This window comes from Nematolebias whitei, chromosome 6, assembly GCF_014905685.2.
Source record: "Nematolebias whitei isolate Nwh7 chromosome 6, NemWhi1, whole genome shotgun sequence".
Classification (NCBI taxonomy): Eukaryota; Metazoa; Chordata; class Actinopteri; order Cyprinodontiformes; family Rivulidae; genus Nematolebias; species Nematolebias whitei.
In genome coordinates, this window is record NC_056503.1 from 50,141,456 (window position 1) to 50,158,984 (window position 17,529).

The following is a 17,529-nucleotide window of genomic DNA, read 5'->3' on the forward strand; positions in this document are numbered from 1 at the left end:
CCATGTGAGTGACAAATTTAATTAGATATAACCTGATAATGGTGGGCTCTTGAAGGCAGCAGGTCCAGGAGGAGAACCTAGTTATCTATTTTCTGCATCTCCTCCTGCGGGATCCTAACGCACCTCTAGGCAAGAGAGGACGCATGAAAAAAGCAGAAAGGATACCAAACTCTCCACAGCTGCGCTGTTCATGAACATCAGGATCAGAGGAAGGCAACAGCTCTGCTGAAGCCCAAGCTGAACTGAGAATGAGCTCAGCTTTGAGTCCATGATGCCGACAGAGTGAGGCAGGGAAAATATCATTTGATGGAAATCTAATAACAAACATCTAAAAAAGTTAAGTCTGGTCCTCTGGACATTCAAAAACAAAACAAATGTCCAGAGGACCAGACTTAACTGTTCTAGATTCTTCTACCTGGATCATTGAGCATGCATCAGGGTGCTTTCAACCACTTTGGCCACGACTGCCTCAAACGAGTCGGCGGGGGGGAGGGCGGACTCCAGAAACCATCTGAGCACCATCAAACTGGTTGACCCACTTAAAGGTGCAATTTATAAGACTGGGTTTGTTGTGGCTCCTCGGACTGAAGAAGTCTTTGGGATGTTTCAACAAAAAGAAACTGCCGAGAGGACCTGACTTAACTTTAATGGACTAAAAACAAACAGTTGAAATGCACACTGTTGGGGGGGGGGGGGGAAGGATCGGAGGATGTGCAACCTGTATTTGTGTTGGCTGTTTGTTTGAGCAGCAGTGTGGCAGTCGGGTGGCTGACAGAGACAAGAGAACAAGAAGATAAGAGAAAAGAGGAATCACCTTCACACGACACTCCAGCAGCCGATGCTTGATGGCGCTTCCTTTGACTCGCACGCTTTATTTCTGTCACTTAGCTCACCGTGAATCACTTTTTATTGCTGTCTTGGTGACGGCAAAACAAAAGTTCACAGTAAAGGCTGTGATTCACTTTCAACAATTAATCAACGTTACGTTTTTTAATCATTTGGACCATTTGGTGTAAATATTCCTCACAGATTTCCTGAAATGGATGTGATAGTTGTTCAGGCAATCAGCGGCCTGAGAGTCGCACGAGTCACACAAACAAGTTGTTATGTTTAGAAATAAAATACGATCCCGAGGCCAGATTTATACAGAATTATGTTGAGAACATTTTAATTTGCCCTAAAATCTACATGCTGTCAACATTTATTATTAAACTGCATGGGTTTTGTATGTTTTCATCTTGCTAAGTGTGTATTTATTAAAGTTTTCCTGCCTTCTCAACTGAAGGCAAAAAGCACAGAATCATGTTCTTGCTTGCATCCGTGTTAGTGTGTCTGTCTGTTAGCAAAATATCTTGTAAACGACTCAAATTTCTGAGATGAACACTGGATGTACAACTGACTGACTTTTGGGGTTAAAACATTCTAACTTAGCCAACACACAAACAGCACTAACTCTGTCAGATTTACATACACTGAGGTAAGATTTGATGTAGTAGTAGCTGAGAATTATCCTCAACACCTCATCTGAGCACTATGCATTGTGCCAAATGTTTACCTAAAACTTTGGCAATAACTCTTGAAGGCAAAAATCATCTGTCTGTTAGTAAAACACCGTACAGATTTTAATGAAACCTTCAGATAGTTCATTAAAAAATACCTCTGCATCCCAGTTCTCTGGGGTCAATCTCATTAAAGATGGCTGCCGCAACCAATTGAGTTGAACCACCATTAAAATGGCAGTAAGTCTGGTCATTGTACCAGTGATGAGCTGAAACTGTATGTGGCAGTAGCTGAGAGTCAATCAGAACGCACACTTCGAGTGGACATCTTGTGATTTTCAAAGTTTGACCAAAATGACAGAAGTTGTCAAGATACAATATAAAATGATGATGGTCTAAAGCTCAGGCTGTGGGACTCCAAGGCTGCCAGCTTTAATCACTTCCCCACAGCCTTCAAAGTATTTAGTACGATCCACTCACCTGCACCTGATCCAGTCTAATGAACTCCAGTATTTTATTTAAGGACTTGGCAGTCATTCATCCGACGATGGAACATTAAGATACCGTACGGTAAATTAATCGACAGCCCATAAACCTATCTCTACGAGGGAAAGTCTAACCTTGTGTTTTCAAGCCTTGCTCCTCCACATCCTTCCAAGTCTTCTCAGATCTCACCAGTCACCATCCTGCAAACCGAACACCAGCCTGGATCACCTTCATGCCACCATCGCTCTCTCCAGCGCTACTCGCCTCTCGGATCAAACAAGCCACCGTGACCAGGAACCACTGGATCTCCCCTCTCTTCACCTTCAAACACACAAGACTCCTCATTCCCCATCCTCACTTGTAAATAAAGACACCGTTTCTACATTCTCCTTGTCTGCGATCTCTGTCTTTATAACCATCCATCATGCTACAGGTCAGAAACAAGATGGGCTCCTTTTGAAATATTTAAGGTTTTTATTTTGTTTAACTCTAAAAACAGAAGGACCTCATTTTAAAATGAGAGAAAGATAACAGAACATCTAAAATTGGTTTCAAGTCTTTCTGAGTGAAGACATCTGATGTTAAAACCCAAAGTACTGATTTTCCGCCACAACACAACAGTGAGATATTTAATTAATAAAGTCAATCAAAATACTGAAGGGACTTTCAGTGATTTTAATTCTAAGGATCATATTTTAAACTGTCCCCTCTTCACAGTAATTTTCATCTCTGATCGTGTGTAAATAACGTGTGAAATGAGGTGTGAACTTCAAGCTTTGTGTTGCATTTCACAAAATGATGTGAAATAAATGTCACAAGATGAAGTACATGTCTAGAAGTTATGAACCAGGTGTTCTAATCTTATTAACATTTCATCCATATTTCTTGTTCGTTCCACCAAACAACTTGAAACCCTTCAGCAGTAAATGTGGTCAGTCCCAGTGTTGTGGTTCACCAGACGGATGCTGAGGTTGACCCCCCCCCCCCCCCCCATGGATGCTTTTTGTTTTCCTCAGTTTCAAACACGGGGCGTGCCACTGGAGCAGAGCCGTGACATCAGGAACCCGTCCATCTGTGCGCACGTTCCACTCTGAGTGGGTTGAACCAGCTTCATGCTGCAACGTTCAGACAAGACATTTTGTTGTTTCCATCACCGTGCTTCAACAGTCTGTGCTTTATTAACAGATTATACCATTTTTATACCTGCAGGTTTGATTTAATTAGTCTTAAATCATTTCAAGTTGAGGTTACTATTATTTTAACAACTTTTAATTAAAAATGTATAATTTTAATATGGTTGCAATCACAAGTTTCCATTCACTCAAAAATGGGTGTGAATATTAAACATGCATGTGGACCATTCTTTGTCCAGGGCAGGATAATTATTTAAAATGTACCTTAAATATAAGTAATTGGTTGTTCAAACTTTAATTTGTTGTGGAATCTTTACACCGACTCAAATTTGAACAAGCGTTGGTCTAAATCTTTAATGGGTGGTGCTAAAAGTACTGGACTTTAATTTTTTATTTGGAGTTTGGCAAGACCAAGACCTTTTCACTCATCATTATCAACGATGAACCACTGAGGTTCAAGCTTGTCATGAACTGGAAACCGCTGGAACGCTGGTGTCCCAGTCCACAGGAAGACGGTTTTACACACCATGGATGGAGAAACACAAGTAAGAATCTCCCCGTCCCCCACCCCCCTTCAAAAGCCACACATTCAAGATGGACTGAAATCTGCAACTTTCCCCGTGGACAAACTTGGACATGGACAAAACCTGGTTGTCAGACGAGACTATGATCAAGCTGTTTGTACACAGACACAAGAAGGATGTCTGGTGGAGTCAAGGTGAGGCTTTCAGATCCAAGAGCACTGAACCAGCTGTCAAGCATGGCGGTGGAAGATTCATGCTGCGTTATGAAGTGGATGGAATAATAAAGGGCAGCACGGTGACTCAGTTGGTAGAGCCGCTGCATCTCAGAGAGATGGTCGCTGGATCAAATCCCAGCTGGGGGCCTTTCTGGGTGGAGTTTGCACGTTCGCTCCGTGCTGGGTGGGTTTTCTCCAGGTACTCCCACAGACCAAAAACATGCGTGTTCGACTGACTGGTAACTCTAAATTGTCCCTAGGTGAGAGAGAGAATGATTGTTTGTCTCTATTTGTCCTTGTGATGGACTGGAGACCTGTCCAGGGTGTCCCTGTGATGGACTGGAGACCTGTCCAGGGTGTCCGCCGCCTCTCATACAGTGACTGCTGGATATGGGTACCAGTGTCCCAAAAGGAAGAAGCAGGTAAAGATGATGGATGGATGGATGGATGGATGGATGATGGATGGATGGATGGATGGGCTTTTTTCTGAATTCTCCAACTTCACCTCATATCAGAACTAGAGGTTGGATCCTGGACGCAGTTAGATGTACCAGGACAATGATCCCAAACACATCAGAAGTGGTTTCTGATTGGATAAAGCCAACTGACATTAAGCTTCTTCAATAACTTTCCCAAACCAACTGAAACGTGGTGGAATATGATCTAAAAGCCAGTACAGCGCCAAAAAAATCAACCAATAACACCAGCGATCAAATATCAGACAGGATTGTGTCAAAGGTTTTGGTGACAACAGTAAGCCGGTGGTCGTGATGCAGTCGTGGCAGTTTTGAAGGGTCTTTTAACCAAACGTTAGTTGGGCATGTGTTTGTATTTATGTGCCCAATTCTCGTTTTAAAAACTATTGAAGTTGTTGGAAAATCCTTCAACACTGAGAAAAAATACAGCCTTGAAACCACCAAAATAATGACGTCTGTGCTCACGTTGAGTGATTAAATCTTCTGACTGCAGCTGAAGTTCTTCTGAAATGGAGGTGCCATGAAGCCAGGGCACATCGTGGACCGTAATGAGGTAGTGTGAGGCGTGTGATCGTGGCACACATGCTTTGTAAGAGTGTAAGGACTGTGAGGAACTGTGCTTGTTGGATGAATGATGTTTCTCTGAGGCTCCAGCTTTACTTGCAAATGTTTAAAAAAACCACAGGATAACTGTGTTGCTCTGCTTTGAGGAAACTTTTGTTTAATTGGTCACTGCACATGTGGATCTCTGCTGCAGCTCCCAGGGATTAGTGCCCAAAAATAATTAGTGTTTTCACATCAGCTTGTGTGCAGAGGAAGAGACTAAGAAATATGCAAATAAAACATTTTCTTTGCAGAGCTTTCTTTGCAAACTAAGGAAAATGACTCCAACCACATCTACTGTACGTGGAATTCATCATTTTCTTGTCACAGACTGGATGTGACATGGAGACAACTCCGACATTTAATTAATGATGGTAAATCTTACAATTAGGCATCAGGCAAATTAATAAATTCTGTTGGAGTAGCAGTTTTCAGAAAAGGTCAGAAGGAGGATACGTTATTAAAAATGCATGCACTTGTTCACATTACAGGATGATGAGGATAGTTTCACTCTGAGAGCAGCAGCTCGGGGCTTACAGTCAGAGAAACATGTTTAATTAAACTGAGGAACAAATGGAAAAGTCTAAATGTGGACAGCTTGATGCCATCAGACGAGTTTAACTGTCTGAATAATTAAAGGCTTTTAGTAGATTTAAGCAGTTTTCTGTCTCTTTTGAGTTTTTACTCTGATTGTAAAGTCCTTTTATTTTGCTGTTATTACCTTCAAATTAATTAGGTAACATTTTCCTATACCATCCCTGTGATTGACAGGTGATCTGTCCAGGTGTACCCCGCCTCTCGCACAGAGGGAGGTACTGGAGGGAAGTACCACTAAAACAGAAGAAAATGGATGGATGGATATTCCTATATCACTGTCCTATGGGTATTACATGAGCTCTTTCCATCCATCCATTATCTTTATCCGATTCTTCTAGACGTATGCAAATTCTGGAATCGTAACGATCGCCCACGGGCACGACAGGCACACGGTCATGTAATTGCTGTTGTTTGTTTGTTTTACCTCCATTTGTAAAATAGCCCCTGCACAGTTGAGTAGATTTAAAGGAAACTTTCAAGAAGTCAACATCACGATTAACTTTTGGAGTCAAAGACCAAAGGCCACAGCTGATCGACTTTGGCCAACACACAAATGTTTATAACTTAGTCAGTTTTGCAAATGCTGAGCCAAAGCGTGGCACGGTAGTAGCTGAGAGTCATCCGTAACACAACAGATCTTTGTTGGAAAGTTCAGCATGCCAAACAAAAGCAGTCCTTTCCTTCTTGAGCTGCAACTTTCACAAGTTGTTGGCTTAAAAATGTGAAGCTGCCGCTTCTGAAAATTCAAACATGTTGATTCTTCTTACTCACTTGGTTATTTAGATCAGTTGGTTAATTGAACATGCACGTTTTCTGAATGTGGGAGGGAACTGGTGTCTGAAAACGACAGAGACTGGTAAATACTTTCTACACCATCACAGTTTTATTAATGTGGGCACTGGGCAGGCATTAAATGTTCCAGTCAATGTTTTTATCTTCTTAAATCTCTTGAGCGTTTCCAAGGAGACAAGAAACATCTCAATAAACACAGTTATAAGGATTACAAATGGCCTATCAATTTATTATAATCCACTTTTAGTCAGTACATTTTAACTTTACCGTGGGAGTAGTTTTAAATAGTATAGGCACTAAAGTCTGAGTTCTCTTACCGACTTGGAAAACAACAAAAGAATTAAAACTTAGGTATGTGTACATAATACAGCAGGGACATGCCAGCTGCATACATTGAATACCAGGTACATCCAACATACCCAGTACATATACTGCTATGTACTACATTTAATACCACGTATTTCACCACTGAGTGCTTCATGTTGACTCAAACAACTAGAAAAAGTTTGTCACTCCTTTTGTTGCCACAGTGGTGGTGATAAATAATATTTGTTCTTGTTGGTTGGTTCTGTGAACAGTAAGGTGGCTGTGGATTTTAGATCAGAACTGTTGTTTTTTTTTAACACAGAACTATAGTTGGTTCTTGTACGACACATTAGCTCAGTTGGTAGAGCTGCTGCCTCTCAGTGAGAAGGTTGTCGGATCAAACCCCGGTCCAGAGGTCTTTCTGGGTGGAGTTTGCATGTTCTCTCCATGCTGCGTGGGTTTTCTCCGGGTACTCCAGTTTCCTCCCACAGACCAAAAACATGCATGTTAGACTGATGGTAACTCTAAATTGTCCCGAGGTGAAAGAGAGAGTGAATGGTTGTCTCTATGTGTCTCTGTGATGGACTGGAGACCTGTCCAGGTGTCCCTGCCTCTTACACAGTGATGGCTGGACATGGGCACCAGCGACCCCCGTGACCCAAAATGGAATAAGCGGGTAAAGAAAATGGATGGTTGGTTCTTGGTACAGAGACTGTGACACTGTGCAAAAGTGTTTTATCTGCAGATTGTCTTTGCGTCACTCTCTTCTACTTCATTTGCTCCATAATCTCTAGTGTCAAGAGTTTATGCACTTTAATTGAGCATTTGTAGGATTTTCACTTGAGATTATTGTTCCAACAAATGTTTTTGCATGTTAGTTTGGCACAAACTCAAGTCTGGTGTCCAATAAGCAACAGTTTAGAGATGTGCTGTGTGTATTGGAGGTCACCTTCTAGGCAGCAGTTTAGAGCAAGATACACAAAAATATATACACAAACATACACACTATATATTAATTGACTGTACTTAAACACACACTGTGGTCCAGCCAGTCACAGATGGAGGACTTGATAGAAAGAGACAGCAATAGATTGTCAGTTCAGCGGTCAGTAGGTCTGTCCTGTGTGTGTGTGTGTGTTACAAGCTAGCTTTTTCACCTAAAATGTGGTTATTGGAATTGTGACAGCTTTAATTCTCTCTCTGTCAGATTGACACACGCGCACACACACACACACCCCACACACACACGCGCGCACACACACACGCACACACACACACACACACACACGCACGAACACACACACACACACACACACCACACGCACACATTGACAGGAAAGGTGACTTTTGTCCGGCAATGACAGGAGAGGGAAACAGAGCCCTGAAGACGAAAAGACAAAAAGACAGAACTGGAAGGAAAACAGAAAAAAGGGGGAAGACGGATGAAAAAGATGACGAGTAAAATGTAAATGTCTGGTATAAAAGGAAGAACTGTTACGACAAATATGTGGCAAATGTTTCTTCTATTTTATTGTCATACACAAACAAACTGGTTTTTCACTAACCATTAGCATGAAAGCCTCCTTTGGCAACTGGATTTACGTTTTGATTTATTGACCAAATATTTTAAACTACTCTTTTTAATCAAATATTGCAGGGCTTCCCCAAGTGTGGGGTGCACCTCCCCAAGGGGGTGCCAGAGTTCTTCAGGAGGGTTCAAGGTGAGGAAAAAAATAAACCAGAAAAGTAATGCACTGCTTACATTGGAACTCGTAACTGGGATATTTGAATTATAGTATTCACTAGTGGACGGCATTCCAGCTGTACTGGGAAGTGAGACATTAAGAGTTCATTGTTTTTAAAAATGGCCACCAGCACACTTCTCCATTCCTTAGGTATTTTCTCACCTTCAAATATGCCATTGAATATTTGAGTCAAAAACTTCACTGCCGTCTCTCCAAGACATTTCCAAACCTCCACTGGTCATCGGGTCCTACTGCCTTCACCTTCTTCATTCTTTTCAGAGCTTTCTGGACTTCACCCTCACTGATCATTCCCACTTCCTGGTCCACAGTTTCTATGACCTCTACTCTTCTTTCTCTTTCATTCTCTTCATTCATTAGCTCCTCAAAGTACTCCTTCCATCTTCCCGTCACGTTCTCCTCACTTGTTTGAACATTTCAGTTACTATCTTTAACAAGCCTAACCTGCTGCACACCCTTTCCAGCCTGATCCCTCTTTCTCGCCAATTGGTGCAAGTCCTTCTCACCCTCTTATAACCTCCCATACAACTCATCACACGTCTTCTTCTTTGCCTTAACTACCTCCTCTTTGCTCTACGTCCCATCTCCTTATATTCCTGTCTCCTCTCTTCAGTCCTCTCCCTGTCATATTTCTTCTTGTCTAACCTCTTTCTTTGAACGGTGTCCTGCACTTCACTATTCCACCACCAGGTTTCCTGATCATCCATTCTCTGTTCAGATGACACACCAAGTACATTCCTACCTGTCTCTTTAATTAGAGGAGTGAGTGGGTGGGTTGGTGGTTGGGGGGTCTGGGTTTTGTGTTTGGTTTGGGCTCTGTTAATTGCATTTTTGATCCAATGCATCGAAAAAAAAAAGTAAAAGATAACAGATCATTGTAATACTTGACTTTAATTAATTAGTAATAATGACTTTAATTGTTGGATGTCCGGCCCCTGAGCTGCTGACTTTCTGTGGCCCCCTGAGCAGTTTAGTTGAATGGCTCTGCTTTAACAGCTCCTCTCTGAATTTCTCACAATGTTCTTCATTCTTCATCTTCCACAATTTGGTCTTCTTCTCTGATTTTACTCTTTTTCTCTTCTTCACAACAACAGTCATTTTACACACAACCATCCGATGCTGTCTGGCCACGCTCTCCCCTGCCACAACCTTACAGTCTCCAATCTCCCTCAGGTTTCCTCTTCTACACAGAATGTAGTCGACCTGCGTACTCCTTCCTCTACTCTTATAGGTCACTCTATGCTCCTCCCTCTTTTGGATATAGGTGTTGACTACAGCCATTTCCATTATCTTGGTAAAATCCACCACCATCTGTCCTTCCTGGTTTCTTTACTTGACACCAAACCTACCCATCACTTCCTCATCCTCTGTTTCCTTCACCAACATGTCCATTCAGGTCTGCTCCCATCACCACTCTCTCCTCCCTGGGAATACTCTCTATCACTTCATCCACATCTTTACAAAATGTATCTTTCTCCTCATCACATCCAACCTGTGCAGCATAACCATTGACAACATGTAGCATCAGACCTTCTACTTCTACCTTCAGACACATCACCCTATCTGACACTCCTTTCACCTCTACTACATTCTTTGCCAACTCCTTCAGGACCACCCCTACTCCATTTCTCTTTCTATCCACACCATGGTAAAACCGTTTGAACCCTGCTCCTTGCTGCCCTTCCACTTGGTCTCTTGGAAACATAAAACATCTACCTTCCTTCTCAGCATCATGTCAGCCAGCTCTCTACCTTTACCTGTCATTGTCCCAACATTTAGAGTTACAGCTCTCCGTCCAATGTTCTTGATTTTCCTCTTCTCCTCTGTCTCCTGACATGAAACATGGAGGATGGTATATCTTAGTGTATATCTTAGATCCTTAAACCAACCATTAGGGAACACAAGCCAGTGTATCTCTTGTGCTGGTCCCAATCCCGGGTTAATGGTGAGGTTTGTGTCAGGAAGGGCATCCGACGTAAAACACTTTTGCCTTAACTATATTGAGAGTTTATTCCATGTTAACACTGATCAACAACAATTATTGCTCAAGCCTGCAGGTAGAGGATTATTTAAGTTTATTCCTATGTAACTTTTTGTGTATCAAGGAACAAATATGTAATATGTATGTAACATGTAATTATGTAATATGTATGTAACATGTAATTATGTAATATGTATGTAACATGTAATTATCATCTGCTCACCACAGACTCATGTTCAGGCTGCTGTAAACCAAGCAAACTCTCAGGAAGTGAGTTTCAACTGTAAAAACGTTTGCTGTGAAGTTAAGACACTCATTTAATTCGGCTAAATCAAATTCAACGAAGGCAGGAGTTTTCAAAAATTAAATTATCGTACGTAAAAGAAATGACGCGAGAAAAGACGAGAACAAAAATAAATCAGAATGATTTCCAAAGATGAGCATGAAGTGAAAAATCTCAGAGCTCAGAACTGTTTTTATAAACAGATGGAAGAAAATGATAGTTTAGCGTGAGATGTGTTTACATCCAGTGATAAACAAGATGACAGGTGCTGGGCTGCCCCCACCCTCAAATCTCTGTGTGGGGTTGAGACAGAGAGGGACTCTCTGACGGGAGACTTCCTGTTTGTGTCTCTGTAGTCTGCTCCACCTGCTGCTCTGAATCCACAGGTCGCATCCCTCCACAGGTTGGATTACTGTGTGTGTGTGTGTGTGTGTGTGTGTGTGTGTGTGTGTGTGTGTGTTCTAGCTGCTGACATCAAAGGATCACCACACTGATCTTCTCAACATGACACTAATGCTTCTCCTCCCCTCGTGACTCCTCTGCTGACTCCTCAGTTCCTCTCAGCTCCTCTCATCCTCCTTTATTTGGTTCTTACGCGTCCATCTTTTTCATTTTCAGTTTTCTTTTTGTCCTCAACTTTTCTTCTCGTTTTCTCAAATGGTTGTAGGATGAGCTGATTCAAGACCAATATTTATTTTTTATATATTTCAAATCATCCCATTTACTCATTCCGCTTATTTCTCCACCTATTCCCATGTTTTGTCTGTATTTATATTTCTGTGAAAGTGGAATTATAAAAGATTATATTCCTGATATTTTATTTAGATATCCCTGCTTTTTAACAACTATCTTTAATGTTTTTGTGTTTAGACTCAAAACTGAAAGCATCACTTGTGATGAATTTGATGAATAATCATATCAGAGATTGTCAGAGTGTGCTGCACATGTTCTGCTCAAGTGGTCTAATTTACATCATAAGTGGACACAAACTCAGTCTGCAGATAATCGCCTAACTGTGGAATATATTTTATTTTAAAAAGCCACTTTGGGTTGGTTTATTGAGGAGGCGTAAATGAGGGGGAGAGTCTCAGCAGACGAAACAAACACGATTCGGGGCTAAACGTGCAACAGCTCTGCAGGGGCTGGAAGATTTGCCAAATCATTTAAGTGCAAAGTGTGAAATATTCAAGATGTTAGCACATCATTTGAGTTATCTTGGCTTTGAATCACTGTGATAATTTAGTTAAAACTATCTCAATTAAATACCATTATTATGATGCTGTTAATGGACCAATTTATCCCAATTGATGGTGATTATTCCCCACAGCCACAGCACTGTCTGTCAAATGCCACACAAATCAGGAAATCATATATATATATATTAAAATCATAGCTCATTAGGTGCAAACTTCACTGTTGATCATAAAACAAGCAGTCAGGAATCATGAGTCTAGCTACAAAAATCTAATAAATTTAAAGATAATTTATTCTAGCCATGATTTATGCTGTAAATATAGTCTGATACATAAATATCATGGTCATAAATTGATATAAAACCCTGTAATAATTATTTATGCTATCTGAGCTAGCATTAGATCCTTGTTCCTTATGATGCTGATTAAAGCTTTCACCACTTCATCCTCAGTTCTTTACATTTTGTCCTCATGTGTTCATCAGTCTTCTCTTATTGTCACATATTTTAATCGGAGTCACATTCAGCACAACAGCCCTGCTCACGTGAAACAGTCACATTAAATGTGAACATGACTCTGAATTTGCTCTTTTGTTCACTCACTTCAACAAAACTGCTATTTTGACATTTTCTTTCACACTTTTTCCAAAACAATGTGAGCTTTTAGTAATTAATGGTGTTTACTGGACAGGCTTTTATAAGCCAGACTGTTCAAAAATATATTTTTCACATTGGGACAATTGGCAGTATAGTGGGTTCTTGTTGACCCCTCCAAAGTCTGGCTGAGCAGTAGAAAAAGAACCTGGAGCTGTTTGTGCCCTTCAGCCAGTAACAGTTGGCTTCTCTAGCTGCTGTTGTTTGTTTTTATTTGGACTGGAAGATAAAACTCTGGTAACTAAATTACAATCTCACCTTGACATAAGGAACCAGACGGAACATGAACGTCTCTGTAAGAGGTTTGAGCGTGCTCGTAACCTTTAGTTTATAGTTTGTTCTCAGTGTGGCAGAGTGTCAGGGTCTGACGATAGCGCACGACTGGCTTGCGTCGTCATCCAACACGGCTCGATCAAACCGGAGCAGAGACACAGCTCCTGCAGCTCCTCTTTTCTTCGTCATGCATCCAACTCCACCCCTCGTTCTTTACAACAGTGGTTCCCAAACATTTCAACTGATGACCGGAAGAATGACTGACACTTCAGATGTCCAGTATTTTTCACCCTATAAGTTGCAAGTTTTTTTCATAATCCACATGCCCTGTGACTTATACACTGAAGTGACGTATTCATGGATTTTCCCCATATTTATAAAACAATTTTTGGCTGAGATATGACCGTTTTCATTCTTTCTGACTGAAAATGTTGAACACTACCATTTTCAGCCACTAGATCGTCCGGTCAAAGCAGATGGTCTCTTGTCCTGATCCTGGTTCTTCTGGAGGTTTTTTCCTGTTAAAATGGAGTTTTTCTTTCCACTGTCTCCACTGTGCTTGCTCAGGATGGGAGACTGAGACGAAGCCAAGATTCATCTTGTCTGCTGGATTCCTTAGATAGAGAACTTTACTAATTGGCTTTTATGTGAATGTTCCTGTAAAGTGCCCTGAGACAACTTTGTTGTGATTTGTTGCTTTATAAATAAACTGAATTGAATAGATCGCGCTCGAGCATTATGGCATGCCGTTGTGTCATGCAATAGCTAAAAGTGGCTATTAATGACACAATCGGTTGCCCATAGCCTGACACCTCCATCCAGCTCGCCTGGAGCAACCGTCAAATCAGCTTCATTTCTCTGCACCGCCCCGAGACGTGCAGCTGATTTGACCATTGAAGTGCATTTATTAAGTAAAAATTCAACTGAGACACAACTTTACTATGAAGTCAAGCAAACAAATAATTGTTTTAGGTGGTTATCTTGTTAAATTTTGAGAAAATGCACAGCGAGTCGTCCCTCAGCGCCCTCCTGCTTCCACGTAACGGCGTTTGAAATGCAGCTGCATCGACCGTCAAAGTGCATTTAATAAGGAAAAGTTAGATTGAGACACACCTTTTCTATAATTTCAAGCAAACAAATAATAGTTTTTAAATGTTGATCTTGTTAAATTCTTGTTAAAGTCCTCCCGTGCACGCTATTTGGCAGCCGATTGATTTTTGGCACAACACCAGCCTGATTTCCGGCTTGTCAGTGGTGACGCATGACAGATGCAACTCATAGGGTGGTGCGACGTGTTTGGCGGAAAATACGGTAGTTTAATAGCATAATAGCTCCAATAAACACGGGAAGAATAATGACAGAAACAGCCTTAATCCCACTCTACAAACCACAGGATTCTGACTCCATGTTTGCAGAGCCAAGATAAGACCTGCAACATTTAATCTAAATAAGTGGCTGTTTGACGTTAAGCCATGAGAATTTGGCTGTGATCAGAAATAATGTCTGTCTCATGTTAAACTCAACTGTTTTATTCATTCAGTTTATTTTAAACTTCTGTGTAAAAGTCCTCATCAAGGCAAAACAACAAAAATACATGAAAATATGAAGTGATAAATAATTTTGACTAATAAAAACTACAGTGATGGAAACAGCTGGGTGTAACTTAATCCACCACAATCCCTGACTCTGTCAATCGTTTAGTGTTTCTTTTAGTTTTGATTTAAAATCAGATATTTCTGAACGAAGAACAGAAATGTTCAGGTTTATTATTATGTATGGATTGTTCTTCATTAAAGCTGTAATCGTGGAACCTGCTGTGATTAATAAAGCTTTATGTGGAGCTGTATTGAACTGAATGTCTCGGCCGTGGAGCGGGACGAAGGGTTCAAACAGAACTGCTTCAATAAGTGCACGATTAGTTTTGTAACCTGCGTCACAAGCAACATATGCAGCGACAGTGTGCGCTCCTTGTGTTTGGCTGCGACTGCGTGTTTTCTCCTGGAGTGTGCTGCCAAAGGGACAGAACTGACACAATCCAATCAAGACGTCCCCCGAACATCAGCACTTTGCCACGAGGACAGATTTTCTGGGTTTGATCCATCTTTTCTTTTCTCGCCAGCAAACTGCAAGTCATAACAGGAGTCCCCAGCCGTGTCAGCAATTAGCCCGCCCCCACACTCCCAAACTTCCATCATGCACAAAGGCACAAAGTCATCAGCAGCAAATTGCTGTTGTTCACTCCAGTACACAGACTCACTTTGAGTCACAGCCCCCCCTCGGGCCTCGTGCGCTCTGTGATTGGTTGGAGGAGGGGAGCGTTGTGTGCGTGCTTTCATGTGTGCATGGCCTGAAGTGCCCTAATAGGTCTTGATAAGAGTCTATCAGAATGGGGGGAGACAGCAGAAATAAAGACGGATTGTCTGCAGAGAGACTGCAGGCGAGAGGACGTCGCTGCAGCCGGAGGAAGGATGAGCAGCGGAGATCCATCATGGGGGGGGGGGGACAAAGGGGAAGACACAGTAAATGACTACCCAAGGAAGGAGGAGAGGGCAAATTACACCGAGCTGAAACTCCTGAGAGGAAATGATGAGGAGTGTGCACATCATCGAGGCCTGACGCCTGGTCCCCCCCACACCTACAGTCCCCTCAGCTCCGAGGACCAGCCTGAAGGACTACCTGAACCTTCTCCACCAGCTGAAGGGGAGCAGTGGAACAGGAATATGAGCTGCAGACATCATCACTTGTCCAGCGAGGCAGATGTGGCGTTTACAGACCCACCCAGAAGATCCAGACACAGCAGATGTATTTCTGATGTCAGCACTTTGTTCCGATCCCAGCAGCAGGTTTTAGAAATATTTATGTACGCTTGTTGAAAATAAACATGTAATTCAGGAGTAACTCTGATCAGATGTCCACATCACCTCAGCTGCTCCTCCTGCTGCAGAGGAGCAGCAACTCTACGCTCACCTTCTCCTGAATGACCGTGCTGTTTCGTGCCCTCCACCATCCTCGAGCTCAAAAGTAGATCAGCTTGATGGACCTGATGTCACTTGTGGAAGTGGGGGGTCTGAGGGGTTCAGTGTCTGAGCTGAGGAGTAAACAGGAGGAGAATCAGCGATGAGGTTAACTTCTGCAGGCACCCATGCAACTGGACAGATTGATTACTTTTTATTTATTTAACTGTCATTTTCGATGGTGGGACATTATTTAGTGTCGGCCTGACACAAAGGTCCAATCACTGTCAGGTCAAGCTTGACTTACAGACATTTCATGAACATCAAACATAACAAGACGCATGTTGTTTTGTAAAACATACTTCTTGTGCACAAATCTACTTCTTCTCCCATTCCTGCTACAGGAATGTTGTTGTTTTTTAAATTATTAGTGATACTTATTGTTGAGAAGAAGAACTGGATTTGTGTGAGCCATGCTCAGCCACCCTGCATGGAGAACCTGCTTCAGGTTCTCCATGCAGGACCTCAGTCTGTCCGCCATGATCCACATCTCATGACTTTAAGGTGAAAGTTTGAATGTAGCTGGACCAGAGAATCATCAGAAGTGAACGATGCCTCCAAGGCCTGGTCCTCCTCTTGTGATCAAGACGCAGATACGTGAACTCATCTACAGAGAAGTCATCTCCATTTCTGAAACAGCTGCTTGTGAACCATCCAGGATGTCAGTTAGTTCCTCAAAGTCTGAGGCCGTGAGTCTCCAGATAAAAACCGGAGTGATCTTTCCAGTTGGAAGGTTTGGCTTCAAGCAGAGGAGTTCAGGTGTCGCGTTCAAGAGAGGCTCTAAAAATCACAGGTGGGAAGGCAAACTTTTATTTTTATATGAATTAAAAAAACAAAACACGAAGAGGAGGAACAGGGTCTGATACCTAACCCTAATTCCACTGGGGATTAATAGATTACGATAAATAAAAAAATAAAAAAAATACATTTAGGAGAATTAGCAAGCTACAACCGAAGCAGCCAGTTGTTCTGGACTCTTTTGAGATTAAACAACGAGCTCAAGCAGTTTGAGACATGATCAGAGTCCACGCTCAGCTCCGTTACACCGACAGCGTTCATGGACCGTCGCAGCTGACGCTTGATGTCTGACTTGAGGTAAACAAAAAGTCAGAAAAGGTTTGGGATCAGTTCAAATGTTCTCCGTGCTTTAACCTTTGACCCTAAGAACGTCTGCTCACCTGAACCACACAGGTGAAAGCACGAGCACAACAAACCTTGCACAGAACGTTTTCCACTCACAGATTTCAGGGATTCAAACGTGTCTGCCTTGAAATGTGACCAGAGTTGGGCTTTATGGTCAGCTGAGGATCTGTGCACTAGAAGGGAACATGGTTGCACCAATAAGTTGCTGGAGCATGTAAAGACGTCTAACCTAATCACAACAATCACAAATTGGAAACATTTGATTTTGTCATTCTACATTCAAATGAAACACACACCATAAAACTGAGCATTTAGGGATAAAACATCTAAAGAAGGAACGATGAAAAGCTTGAAGGAAGATCTGAGTCTTCCTCACAGCTGGACCCTTGAGTTCATGTGAAACTGTCACTTTTATTACACACATGAAGGAAGTGAGTCCCACCGTCTTTATGTTATTGATTTAAAGAACAAAGAAGGTTGATGGTTTTTAAAACAGCTGCTGCTGTCAATACAAACACATCTGATTCACGGTGTGCAGCTGCAAACATCTGTCAGCTTCTAAATCTGTCAGTGTGATTGCAGGTCTGTTGTAAGA